The 15007-nt window shown below is 47.0% G+C and overlaps 1 long non-coding RNA gene across 1 annotated transcript; it reads left to right on the top strand.

Annotated features, from left to right (window-relative positions):
- The first annotated feature begins 872 nt into the window (after nt 1-872).
- Nucleotides 873-6324, top strand: LOC308186778. Its single transcript, XR_013944291.1, has 2 exons — nt 873-1598; nt 6226-6324. It is a non-coding gene; the product is annotated as an uncharacterized lncRNA (long non-coding RNA).
- Nucleotides 6325-15007: the final 8683 nt, after the last annotated feature.

The raw sequence follows: 15007 nt of genomic DNA, 5'->3' as shown, positions 1-15007 counted from the left end.
CGTTCCCCCTAAACCCCTCGCCCTCCTCACATTTTTGCGCCTCTGGTTCCTCGGTCAGGGCCATCCATTGGGTTCACTCACCCCTCCTTGCCCTTCAAAGTGGCATCTGTGAGTACTTTCACCTTCTCAATGCGTAATCGCGGCATGTTCCAGCTTTTTGGCGCCTCTGGTTCCTCTTATTTTTTCCGGGGTTACCTCACAGGTGGCTATTCCCAGTGATCTCGGGGGTCCCACAATCTAAGCCTGGACACACCTGCCTCACGGCCTATCCTATATTTCAAGGGTCCCTCGATGAGACGGTTGGCGTATATGGGGAATCATCCTGACACTGATGCACTTTGACCACATTCAGTTAATGTTACCTCCACCCTCCGGGTTAAATGGGGCTATTGGATGAATGCTCGTTGGACATAGCACAAAACAACAGCGCAACCCCTGCGCTTCACAAACTAAACCAGTAAACTTTCGCTAACCACCATGTAGCATAAACCTTCATCGCCCAATCCCAGCAAACTACCTCTAAAACTCCATTAATCATCCCTTCCATGACATCATCGGAACGATGTATATATACACACAAACACATACAAAATAACTTAAACTTATTAGAGAAACTCCAGTACTAAAAATAGTAAACACAAGCAATAATTTCATATACTTCACTCTCACTCACCACTCAACTATCAGCTAACCACACCCCCGTCCACATAGCTTAACACAAAGCATGGCACTGAAGTTGCCAAGATGGCATAAAACATGCCTGCGGACAAAAGACTTAGTCCTAACCTTACGGTTGGTTTTTGCTAAATATATACATGCAAGTATCCGCGCCCCAGTGTAAACGCCCTCGACCACCTACCCCCATACAGGCCTTGAGGAGCGGGTATCAGGCACACCCAAGTAGTAGCCCAAGACGCCTCGCTAAGCCACGCCCCCACGGGTATTCAGCAGTAATTAACATTAAGCAATGAGTGCAAACTTGACTTAGTTATAGCAACAGCCTAACTTCAAGGGTTGGTAAATCTTGTGCCAGCCACCGCGGTCATACAAGAAACCCAAATCAACCGTCCTATTGACACGGCGTAAAGAGTGGTAAAATGCCTATCCTAGCTAACTAAGATCAAAATGCAACTGAGCTGTCATAAGCCCAAGATGCACCTAAACACACCATTAAGATGATCTTAGGAACTAACGACTGATTTAAACCCACGAAAGCCAGGGCCCAAACTGGGATTAGATACCCCACTATGCCTGGCCCTAAATCTTGATACTTACTTTACCGAAGTATCCGCCAGAGAACTACGAGCACAAACGCTTAAAACTCTAAGGACTTGGCGGTGCCCCAAACCCACCTAGAGGAGCCTGTTCTACAATCGATAATCCCCGATTAACCCAACCACCCCTTGCCAACACAGCCTACATACCGCCGTGGCCAGCCCACCTCGAATGAGAGCACAACAGTGGACACAATAGCACCCCGCTAATAAGACAGGTCAAGGTATAGCCTATGGAGTGGAAGAAATGGGCTACATTCCCCATTCATAGGGCACACGGAAAGAAGCGTGAAACCACTTCTGGAAGGCGGATTTAGCAGTAAGGTGGGACAATAGAGCCTACTTTAAGCCGGCCCTGGGGCACGTACATGGTTAAACATGCCTGTTAGTAGTGTGGCGAGCCATAGTGGGAAGGCTAGGGCTATGTTCATAGATAGTTGGGTGGTTGGGGTGAATGTATATGGAAGGAGGCCTAGAAGGTTGATTGTAAGAAGTATGATTATTAGGGATGTAAATATTATGGCTCATTTGTGGCCATTTTTGTTGAGTGGGACTATTAGTTGTTTTGTGATTAGGTGAAGGAGTCATGTTTGGATAGTAGAAAGGCGGTTGTTGATTCATCGGTTGTTTGGGGACGGGAATAGTAGGGCTGGGAAGAGTAGGGATAGTAGGATTAAGGGGATGCCGAATAGATTGGGGCTGGAAAATTGGTCAAAGAAGCTTAGGTTCATGGTCAGGATCATGGTGTGGGTTTGGTAGTGAGGGAGGTCTTATTTGATGGGGGGTTGGTTGTGGTGAAGGCTAGTAGTTTTGGTTGGATGAGGAGTGCTAGGGTTAATCAGGTTATACTTATGATTGAAAATCATGGTGCGGGGTTAAGCTGTGGCATATCATTAAGGAGGGGGAAGTCCCTCTTTGGCTAGCTTAAAAGGCTAGTGCTGTTGCATAGCTTCTTAATGATTAGGATGATGATAGAAGGGACGATCAGGCCTCGAAATGTGGGAGTGGGGTTGATTCTACTACAATGGGTATGTAGCTGTGATTAGCCCCGCAAATTTCTGAGCATTGTCCGTAAAAAATCCCAGGCCGGGTGGTAATGAATGAAGTTTGGTTTAGTCGGCCTGGGATTGCGTCTGTTTTAACTCCGAGCGTTGGGACTGCTCAGGAGTGGAGTACGTCTCCTGCAGTAATGATTACGCGGATGGGGGATTCTATTGGGATAACTACGCGGTGGTCAACTTCTAGCAGTCGGAAGTGGCTGTTGGGTAAGTCTGGGGTGGGCACTATGTAGGAGTCGAATGATAGGTCTTTGAAGTCTGTGTATTCGTAGCTTCAGTATCATTGGTGGCCGATGGCTTTTAGGGTGAGGTCTGGTTCGTCGATTTCGTCCATTATGTAGAGGATTTGTAGGGATGGGAGGGCGAGGAGTACCAGGACGATAGCAGGTAGGATTGTCCAGATCAGCTCTACTTCTTGGGCGTCTACAGCATTGGACGAGAGTTTTTCTGTTAGTATGTGGGCTAAAAGGCAGAGAACTAGGCTGCAGATAGCTAGGGCAACGATTAGGGCGTGGTCGTGGAATTCAACGAGTTCTTCTATGATGGGTGATGAGGCGTCTTGGAATCCTAGTTGGGAGTGGTTGGCCACATGAGATGTACAGGATTTTTACCTGTGATTTAGTCTTGACAAGGCTATGTAATTGGTTTACTAACGTCTCATAAGAAAGAAGCATGAGCGGTTAACCTCCTGGGAGACCCAGAAAACTTCACCCCAGCAAACCCGCTAGTAACCCCACCACACATCAAGCCAGAATGATACTTCCTATTCGCCTACGCCATCCTACGTTCAATCCCAAATAAACTAGGAGGCGTATTAGCACTGGCCGCCTCCGTACTGATCCTATTCCTAATCCCATTCCTGCACAAATCAAAACAACGAGCAATAACATTCCGACCACTCTCCCAGCTCCTATTCTGAGTACTAGTCGCCGACCTCCTCGTCCTAACATGAGTAGGAAGCCAACCCGTCGAACACCCATTCATCATCATCGGCCAACTCGCTTCAATCGCCTACTTCACTATCCTCCTATTTCTCCTCCCCGCCGCAAGCGCCCTAGAAAACAAAATACTCAACTGCTAAATACTCTAATAGTTTATAAAAACATTGGTCTTGTAAACCAAAGATTGAAGACTTACCACTTCTTAGAGTACCCCAAACTCAGAAAAAAAGGACTCAAACCTTTATCTCCAGCTCCCAAAGCTGGCATTTTCAATAAACTATTCTCTGACCCTAACCCCTAAACCGCCCGAATAGCACCCCGCGACAACCCCCGCACAAGCTCCAATACAACAAACAAAGTCAACAACAGCCCCCAACCCGCCACTAAAAACATCCCTGCCCCATGTGAATAAAACATGGAAACTCCACTAAAATCCGACCGAACAACAAACACCCCAACATTATTCACAGTAGAAACCCCGAACTTCCAAGCCCCCATAAACCCCCCAAACACCAACCCCCCAAAAACAATTGCCACAAACGCTACTGCACATCCAATCACCCGTCAATCCCCCCAAGCCCCAGGGAAAGGCTCCGCTGCTAAAGCTACTGAATAAACAAACACCACCAGCATACCCCCCAAATACACCATAAACAGCACTAAAGCCACGAACGAAACCCCAAGGCCCAGCAACCACCCGCACCCCGCCACAGACGCTAACACCAAACCAACAACCCCATAATACGGCGAAGGATTCGACGCCACACCCAAAACACCCACCGCAAAGCAAATCCCTAAAAAAAACATAAAATAAGTCATTATTCCTGCCCGGACACTACCCGAGGCCTGCGGCTCGAAAAGCCGCCATTGTTCTCAACTACAGGAACTAACCGCAAGCCCCCAATAATTCTACCCCATCTATGCCATTATGCTTAACCCTCCCCCCCCTCCCCCCCCGAGGCGGGGGTATTTGGTTATGCATATTCGTGCATAAATTTATATACCCCATATACATACATACTATAGTACCAGTAATATACATTATATACGGACTATCTTATAAGCAGGTGCTAAACCCATACATGTACACGGCCATTAAACCCTTAAACACACTCCTACCAAACCACCCGGCATGAATGTTCTAGGACCATACCCCACAACACCCAATACAACTCCACTCAAGCGCATAACAAGACCCCATTTTAATGAATGCTCACAGGACATGCTCCAACAACAACTCTCCACCACATATCTCATGCAGTTCGTATCAGACGGATTTATTAATCGTACTCCTCACGTGAAATCAGCAACCCGTTGCACATAATGTCCGGTATGACTAGCTTCAGGCCCATACGTTCCCCTTAAACCCCTCGCCCTCCTCACATTTTTGCGCCTCTGGTTCCTCGGTCAGGGCCATCCATTGGGTTCACTCACCCCTCCTTGCCCTTCAAAGTGGCATCTGTGAGTACTTTCACCTTCTCAATGCGTAATCGCGGCATGTTCCAGCTTTTTGGCGCCTCTGGTTCCTCTTATTTTTTCCGGGGTTACCTCACAGGTGGCTATTCCCAGTGATCTCGGGGGTCCCACAATCTAAGCCTGGACACACCTGCCTCACGGCCTATCCTATATTTCAAGGGTCCCTCGATGAGACGGTTGGCGTATATGGGGAATCATCCTGACACTGATGCACTTTGACCACATTCAGTTAATGTTACCTCCACCCTCCGGGTTAAATGGGGCTATTGGATGAATGCTCGTTGGACATAGCACAAAACAACAGCGCAACCCCTGCGCTTCACAAACTAAACCAGTAAACTTTCGCTAACCACCATGTAGCATAAACCTTCATCGCCCAATCCCAGCAAACTACCTCTAAAACTCCATTAATCATCCCTTCCATGACATCATCGGAACGATGTATATATACACACAAACACATACAAAATAACTTAAACTTATTAGAGAAACTCCAGTACTAAAAATAGTAAACACAAGCAATAATTTCATATACTTCACTCTCACTCACCACTCAACTATCAGCTAACCACACCCCCGTCCACATAGCTTAACACAAAGCATGGCACTGAAGTTGCCAAGATGGCATAAAACATGCCTGCGGACAAAAGACTTAGTCCTAACCTTACGGTTGGTTTTTGCTAAATATATACATGCAAGTATCCGCGCCCCAGTGTAAACGCCCTCGACCACCTACCCCCATACAGGCCTTGAGGAGCGGGTATCAGGCACACCCAAGTAGTAGCCCAAGACGCCTCGCTAAGCCACGCCCCCACGGGTATTCAGCAGTAATTAACATTAAGCAATGAGTGCAAACTTGACTTAGTTATAGCAACAGCCTAACTTCAAGGGTTGGTAAATCTTGTGCCAGCCACCGCGGTCATACAAGAAACCCAAATCAACCGTCCTATTGACACGGCGTAAAGAGTGGTAAAATGCCTATCCTAGCTAACTAAGATCAAAATGCAACTGAGCTGTCATAAGCCCAAGATGCACCTAAACACACCATTAAGATGATCTTAGGAACTAACGACTGATTTAAACCCACGAAAGCCAGGGCCCAAACTGGGATTAGATACCCCACTATGCCTGGCCCTAAATCTTGATACTTACTTTACCGAAGTATCCGCCAGAGAACTACGAGCACAAACGCTTAAAACTCTAAGGACTTGGCGGTGCCCCAAACCCACCTAGAGGAGCCTGTTCTACAATCGATAATCCCCGATTAACCCAACCACCCCTTGCCAACACAGCCTACATACCGCCGTGGCCAGCCCACCTCGAATGAGAGCACAACAGTGGACACAATAGCACCCCGCTAATAAGACAGGTCAAGGTATAGCCTATGGAGTGGAAGAAATGGGCTACATTCCCCATTCATAGGGCACACGGAAAGAAGCGTGAAACCACTTCTGGAAGGCGGATTTAGCAGTAAAGTGGGACAATAGAGCCTACTTTAAGCCGGCCCTGGGGCACGTACATACCGCCCGTCACCCTCCTCAAAAGCCACATCCCACATAACTAATACCATAAATACGCTGAAGATGAGGTAAGTCGTAACAAGGTAAGTGTACCGGAAGGTGTACTTAGAATATCAAGACGTAGCTATAACACCAAAGCACTCAGCTTACACCTGAAAGATATCTACTAGACCGGATCGTCTTGAAGCCCCCCCTCTAGCTCAACCACACAAATAGTACACCAAAACTAAAGAATTTACTAAACTAATTAAACTAAAGCATTTTACAGTCTTAGTATAGGCGATAGAAAAGACACTTAGACGCGATAGAGACCCCAGTACCGTAAGGGAAAGATGAAATAGCAGTGAAACAATCAAAGCGACAGACAGCAAAGATCAACCCTTGTACCTTTTGCATCATGGTTTAGCGAGAACAACCAAGCAAAGTGAACTAAAGTTTGCCCCCCCGAAACCCAAGCGAGCTACTTTCAAGCAGTTAAAGAGAGCGAACCCGTCTCTGTTGCAAAAGAGTGGGATGACTTGTCAGTAGAGGTGAAAAGCCAACCGAGCTGGGTGATAGCTGGTTACCTGTGAAACGAATCTAAGTTCCCCCTTAATCCTCCCTACCGGACATCCTGAACCCTAATGAGATGATTAAGAGCTATTTAATGGAGGGACAGCTCCATTAAAAAAGGACACAACCTCGACTAGCGGATAATTCTTACTACTGATCCTACCGTGGGCCCTAAAGCAGCCATCAAAAAAGAGTGCGTCAAAGCTCCACCACCTAAAAATACCAAAATAAGATGATTCCCTTATCACAAACAGGTCAACCTATGAATATAGGAGAATTAATGCTAAAATAAGTAACTCAGGGCCACACCCCTCTAACGGCGCAAGCTTACATAGAAACATTATTAACAGACCTAGACAGATACAAAAACCCCTACAAGACCACGTATTAACTAACCCTGTTAACCCGACTCAGGAGCGCCTATAAGAGCGATTAAAATCTGTGAAAGGAACTCGGCAAATTAATAAGGCCCGACTGTTTACCAAAAACATAGCCTTCAGCAAATTAAACAAGTATTGAAGGTGATGCCTGCCCGGTGACTTAGGTTTAACGGCCGCGGTATCCTAACCGTGCAAAGGTAGCGCAATCAATTGTCCCATAAATCGAGACTTGTATGAATGGCTAAACGAGGTCTTAACTGTCTCTCACAGATAATCAGTGAAATTGATCTCCCCGTGCAAAAGCGGGGATGTGAACATAAGACGAGAAGACCCTGTGGAACTTAAAAATCAACGACCACCGCGAATCCTCAATCAACCCCACTGGGGCCACTACCATCGCAGAGCCTGGTCGATATTTTTCGGTTGGGGCGACCTTGGAGGAGAACAAATCCTCCAAAAACAAGACCATACCTCTTTACCTAGAGCTACCCCTCAAAGTGCTAACAGTGACCAGACCCAATATAATTGATTAATGGACCAAGCTACCCCAGGGATAACAGCGCAATCCCCCTCAAGAGCCCATATCGACAGGGGGGTTTACGACCTCGATGTTGGATCAGGACATCCTAATGGTGCAGCCGCTATTAAGGGTTCGTTTGTTCAACGATTAACAGTCCTACGTGATCTGAGTTCAGACCGGAGCAATCCAGGTCGGTTTCTATCTATGACACACTCTCCCCAGTACGAAAGGACCGGGAAAGTGGGGCCAATACCACAAGCACGCCCCCCCCCTCCAAGCAGTGAAACCAACTAAACCGTGAAGAGGGCCTTCCCCCACCACTTTCAATCCTAGAAAAGGACCAGCTAGAGTGGCAGAGCCCGGCAAGTGCAGAAGGCTTAAGCCCTTTCCCCAGAGGTTCAAATCCTCTCCCTAGCTTCACCCATGATTCAAATAACAACACTAAGCTGCCTCATTATATCCCTCCTATACATCATCCCAATCCTGATTGCCGTAGCCTTCCTAACCCTAGTAGAACGGAAAATCCTAAGCTACATACAATCCCGCAAAGGCCCTAACGTTGTCGGGCCTTTTGGCCTACTTCAACCATTTGCGGACGGACTGAAACTATTTACCAAAGAGCCCATCCGACCCTCTACCTCTTCCCCACTTCTATTCATTCTGATACCAATACTAGCCCTTGTCCTAGCCCTCACCACTTGAGCACCACTACCACTCCCATTTCCCCTAGCAGATCTAAACCTCGGAGTTCTCTTCCTAATAGCCATGTCAAGCCTAGCCGTCTACTCAGTCCTATGATCAGGCTGAGCCTCGAACTCAAAATACGCACTAATCGGAGCCCTACGGGCAGTAGCACAGACCATTTCATACGAAGTGACACTGGCCATAATCCTGCTATCAATAATCATACTAAGCGGAAGCTACACACTCAGCTCCTTTGCCATCGCACAGGAGCCTCTATACTTCATTTTCTCCTCATGACCCCTAGCAATAATATGATACGTATCCACCCTAGCAGAGACAAACCGAGCTCCTTTTGACCTCACAGAGGGCGAATCTGAGCTAGTCTCAGGGTTTAACGTTGAATACGCCGCAGGACCCTTCGCCTTATTCTTCCTAGCTGAATATGCGAACATTATGCTAATAAATACACTTACAGCCATCATATTCCTAAACCCAAGCGCCCTAGGGCCACCCACAGAACTATTCCCCGTCATCCTAGCCACAAAAGTCCTCCTACTATCTTCTGGTTTCTTATGGGTCCGAGCTTCATACCCACGATTCCGATATGACCAACTAATGCACCTACTATGAAAAAACTTCCTACCCCTCACACTAGCTCTGTGCCTCTGACACATCAGCATACCTATCTGCTATGCAGGCCTACCTCCTTACATAAGGAAATGTGCCTGAACTACAAAGGGTCACTATGATAAAGTGAACATAGAGGTATAACAGCCCTCTCATTTCCTGTTGACCTTAGAAAAGTAGGAATTGAACCCACACAAGAGAAATCAAAATTCTCCATACTTCCCTTATATTATTTTCTAGTAGAGTCAGCAAATCAAGCTATCGGGCCCATACCCCGAAAATGATGGTTTAACCCCCTCCTCTACTAATGAACCCTTACGCGACCCCAATCATAACCTTCAGCCTCATCTTGGGCACCACAATCACAATTTCCAGCAACCACTGAGTTCTGGCCTGGACAGGACTGGAGATCAACACACTAGCCATCATTCCCCTAATTGCCAAATCCCACCACCCACGAGCAGTAGAAGCCGCAACGAAATACTTCCTAACCCAAGCAGCTGCTTCCGCCCTGGTCCTATTCTCTAGCATAACCAATGCCTGAGTCACTGGCCAATGAGACATCACACAAATAAACCACCCAACCTCCTGTCTACTACTGACAGCAGCAATCGCTATTAAACTGGGCCTAGTGCCATTTCACTTCTGATTCCCAGAAGTACTACAAGGATCGCCACTAATAACAGCCCTGCTACTCTCGACCCTCATAAAATTCCCCCCACTAACCCTGCTCCTACTAACATCCAAATCCCTCGACCCAGCTCTACTCACCGCCATGGCCCTAGCCTCAACAGCACTAGGAGGCTGAATAGGACTGAACCAAACACAAACACGCAAAATCCTAGCCTTCTCGTCCATCTCCCACTTAGGCTGAATCGCCATCATCCTAGTTTACAGCCCCAAATTGGCCTTACTTACCTTCTACCTATACACAATCATAACATCAGCCGTATTCCTAGCCCTTAACAAAATCAAAGCCCTTAACCTATCCATGATCACAACCTCATGAACAAAAACCCCAGTGCTAAACGCCACCCTAATACTAGTACTTTTATCCCTAGCAGGCCTCCCCCCATTAACAGGCTTTATACCAAAGTGACTTATCATCCAAGAACTAACTAAACAGGAAATAACACCAGCAGCCATGGCAATTGCCATGCTATCACTGCTCAGCCTCTTCTTCTACCTACGCCTCGCATACCACTCAACAATTACCCTTCCCCCCAACTCCTCTAACCACATAAAACAATGATACACTAGCAAAGCCCCAAGCACACCTACTGCGGTCCTTGCCTCACTATCAATCCTCTTACTTCCCCTGTCCCCAATAATACATGCCATTGTCTAGAAACTTAGGATAACACCCCAAACCGAAGGCCTTCAAAGCCTTAAATAAGAGTTAAACCCTCTTAGTTTCTGCACATTAAGACTTACAGAATATTAACCTGTATCTTCTGAATGCAAGTCAGACGCTTTAATTAAGCTAAAGCCTCCCTAGACAGATGGGCTTCGATCCCACAAAACTCTAGTTAACAGCTAAATGCCTAAACCAATTGGCTTCTGCCTACAAAGACCCTGACGCACCCTAGTGCGCATCGATGAGCTTGCAACTCAACATGAATTTCACTACAGAGCCGATAAGAAGAGGAATTAAACCTCTGTAAAAAGGACTACAGCCTAACGCTTCAACACTCAGCCATCTTACCCGTCACCTTCATCAACCGATGACTATTTTCCACTAACCATAAGGATATTGGCACCCTGTACCTCATCTTCGGGGCATGAGCAGGAATAGTCGGCACCGCACTCAGCCTATTAATCCGCGCAGAACTAGGACAACCAGGAACTCTCCTAGGCGACGACCAAATTTACAATGTAATCGTTACCGCTCACGCCTTTGTAATAAGCTTCTTTATAGTCATACCCATCATGATCGGAGGATTCGGCAACTGATTAGTCCCCCTCATAATCGGTGCCCCCGACATAGCATTCCCGCGAATAAACAACATAAGCTTTTGACTCCTCCCCCCATCATTCCTCCTCCTACTAGCCTCATCCACTGTAGAAGCTGGCGCCGGCACAGGCTGAACTGTCTACCCTCCCCTAGCAGGTAACCTTGCCCACGCCGGAGCTTCAGTAGACCTGGCTATCTTCTCACTCCACTTAGCCGGTATCTCCTCCATCCTTGGGGCCATCAACTTTATCACCACAGCCATCAACATAAAACCCCCCGCACTCTCACAATACCAAACCCCACTATTTGTCTGATCCGTACTAATTACCGCCATCCTACTCCTTCTATCACTCCCCGTACTCGCCGCCGGTATTACAATATTACTAACTGATTGAAACCTAAACACCACATTCTTCGACCCCGCTGGAGGAGGAGACCCAATCCTGTACCAACACCTATTCTGATTCTTCGGACACCCAGAAGTCTATATTCTGATCCTACCGGGGTTTGGAATCATCTCACACGTAGTCACGTACTACTCAGGCAAAAAGGAGCCCTTCGGCTACATGGGAATAGTCTGAGCCATACTATCCATCGGCTTCCTAGGATTCATCGTCTGAGCTCACCACATGTTTACAGTAGGAATAGACGTTGATACCCGAGCCTACTTTACATCAGCCACTATAATCATTGCCATCCCTACCGGAATCAAAGTATTTAGCTGACTAGCCACCCTGCACGGAGGAACAATCAAATGAGACCCCCCCAATACTATGAGCTCTAGGATTTATCTTCCTATTTACCATCGGAGGATTAACAGGAATCGTTCTTGCAAACTCTTCCCTAGACATCGCCCTGCACGACACGTACTACGTAGTTGCCCACTTCCACTACGTCCTATCCATAGGCGCCGTCTTTGCCATTCTAGCAGGATTTACTCACTGATTCCCACTACTCACTGGGTTTACCCTACACCAAACATGAGCAAAAGCCCACTTCGGGGTAATATTTACAGGAGTAAACCTAACGTTCTTCCCCCAGCACTTCCTAGGCCTAGCAGGAATACCCCGACGATACTCGGACTATCCCGACGCCTACACACTATGAAACACCATTTCCTCCATCGGCTCCCTAATCTCAATAGTAGCCGTAATCATACTAATATTCATCATCTGAGAAGCCTTTTCGGCCAAACGAAAAGTCCTACAACCAGAACTAACTACCACAAACGTTGAATGAATCCACGGCTGCCCTCCCCCATACCATACTTTCGAGGAACCGGCCTTCGTCCAAGTACAAGAAAGGAAGGAATCGAACCCTCACATGCTGGTTTCAAGCCAACTGCATTAACCGCTCATGCTTCTTTCTTATGAGACGTTAGTAAACCAATTACATAGCCTTGTCAAGACTAAATCACAGGTAAAAATCCTGTACATCTCATGTGGCCAACCACTCCCAACTAGGATTCCAAGACGCCTCATCACCCATCATAGAAGAACTCGTTGAATTCCACGACCACGCCCTAATCGTTGCCCTAGCTATCTGCAGCCTAGTTCTCTACCTTTTAGCCCACATACTAACAGAAAAACTCTCGTCCAATGCTGTAGACGCCCAAGAAGTAGAGCTGATCTGGACAATCCTACCTGCTATCGTCCTGGTACTCCTCGCCCTCCCATCCCTACAAATCCTCTACATAATGGACAAAATCGATGAACCAGATGAACCTGCGGCTGCGAGGATTAATCCTATGAGGGGGAGGATTGGGGTTTGGTGGGGGTGTACGGCTTGTTGGATCTCTCAGGTGTTGAATGTTGAAGCTAGTCATGCTATGCTCAGGATCAGTCCGACGTCTCCGATTCGGTTGTAGATTACGGCTCGTAGGGCGGCGGTGTTGGCATCTGCTCGGCCTTGTCATCAGCCGATGAGAAGGAAGGACATGATTCGTACTCCTTCCCAGCCTACGAATAGGAGGAATATGTTGTTTGCGGTTGTTAGGAGGAGTATGGCGACTAGGAATGTCAGTAGGTAGGTGAAAAATTTTGTTACGTATGGCTCTGAGGCCATGTATCATATGGCGAATTGTAGGATTGATCATGTTACAAATAGGGCGATTGGAAGAAATGTTATTGAGTATTGGTCTATTTTTAGGCTCAGGGGGATTTTAAAGTTTATAATGAATTTTCACTCCCAGTGGCAGGTGACAGATTCTACTCCCGAGTAGATGAATGCGGTTGTAGGGGCTAGGCTAATTAGGAATGCGGTTTTAACAGCGCGGGTGGTGGCTTGTGGGGTGTATTTAAAGTTTTTAAATAGAAATGGCAGGATGATTGGGGTTAGGAGGATTGTCAGCGTGAGTAGTGTGAGGGAGTTGATTAGTAGTGTGGGGTTCACTCCTTTTACTTGGATTTGCACCAAGATGGGTGGTTCCTAAGACCAGTGGATTGCTGTTATCCTTTAAAAGTAAGGGGGCTGAGGTTTTAGGCTCAGATGTAAGAGTTAGCAGCTCTTGTTGGTTAAACCCTCCCCTCGGCAGGTAAGAAGGTTTGAACTTCTATTCTTAGAATCACAGTCTAATGTTTGGTTTAAACTATACTTGCATGAGGGGATTCCGGAGATCAGTTCGGGTTTGAGGATTAGGAGGAATATTGGGATAATGTGGAGTGTTATGAGCAGGTGTTCTCGCGTGGTTGAGTTTTGCATAGATGTGATGTGGGAGGGGATTGAGCCTCGTTGGGTCATTAGTAGTATGAATAAGGTGTAGGAGGCGGTTAGTAGGGTTGCGATTCCTGTTAGGATGATCGTGAAGGCAGATCAGTTGAATAAGGTGATTATAATGGTTAGCTCTGCTATGAGGTTTGTTGTTGGGGGTAAGGCTATGTTTGTTAGATTGGCCAGCAATCATCAGGTAGCTATGAGTGGTAGGAGAGGTTGTAGGCCTCGTGTGAGTAGTAGAATTCGGCTGTGCGTACGTTCATAGTTTGTGTTGGCTAGGCAGAATAGTATGGAGGAAGTTAGTCCATGGGAAATTATTAGGATCATTGCCCCTGAGAATGATCAGTGGGTTTGGATTATTCCTGCGGCGATAACTAGGCCTATGTGGCTAACGGATGAATAAGCGATTAGTGATTTTAGGTCTGTCTGTCGTAGGCAGATTGAGCTAGTCATTAGGGCGCCTCATAGGGCCAGGGTTAGGAAGGGGTAGTGCAGGAGGTTGGACAGTGGGCCCATAAATAGAGTGACTCGTATAATTCCGTATCCTCCTAGCTTTAGTAGTAGGGCGGCGAGGAGTATTGAGCCTGCGATGGGTGCTTCTACGTGGGCTTTTGGCAGTCAGAGGTGTAGGCCGTATAGTGGGGCTTTTACTATGAATGCTATGAGCAGTGCTAGACCTGATAGTATTCCTGTCCATGAGGTGGATAGGGTTGGGTGGGTTACTTGTAGGGTTGGCAGGTGCAGGGTGCCAATTTTCACGTATAGGTGTATGATTGTGATTAGCAGGGGTAGAGAGCTTACTGGCGTGTAGAATAGCAGGTAGATGCCAGCGCTTAGGCGTTCTGGTTGGTTCCCCCATCGGGTGATTAAGATTAGGGTGGGAATGAGGGTTGCTTCAAATGAGATGTAAAATAGTGCTAGTTCTGTGGTGGAAAAGGCTAGTAGGATGAATGGCTGGACTGCGACTAAGGTTGAGATAAAGATTCGTTTGCGTTGTAGGGGTTCTTGTTGCAGGTGGTTTTGGCTTGCTATGATTATGAGTGGGAGTAGTCAGCAGGATAGTACTAGGAGGGGGGATGAGATTTGGTCAATTCCTGTTCAGTTGGATAAAAATTTGTAGGGGTAGTAGGTTGGGATTAATCACTGTAGGCTTAGGGCAGCGATTAGGAGGCTGTATAAGGTGGTGTTAGTCCATAGAAATTTTGGTGGAGACAGCAGGGCTGTTGGAAGAAGTATGATTGTGGGTAGGATGATTTTTAGCATTGCAGGAGGTTTAGGTTGTGTAGATGGTCGGAGCCATGTGTGCGGG

This window comes from Anser brachyrhynchus (genome assembly GCF_964034855.1).
Source record: "Anser brachyrhynchus genome assembly, contig: SCAFFOLD_39, whole genome shotgun sequence".
Lineage (NCBI taxonomy): Eukaryota > Metazoa > Chordata > Aves > Anseriformes > Anatidae > Anser > Anser brachyrhynchus.
The sequence above is the reverse complement of the archived record's forward strand: the minus strand, read 5'-3'. Positions and strand labels throughout refer to the sequence as shown.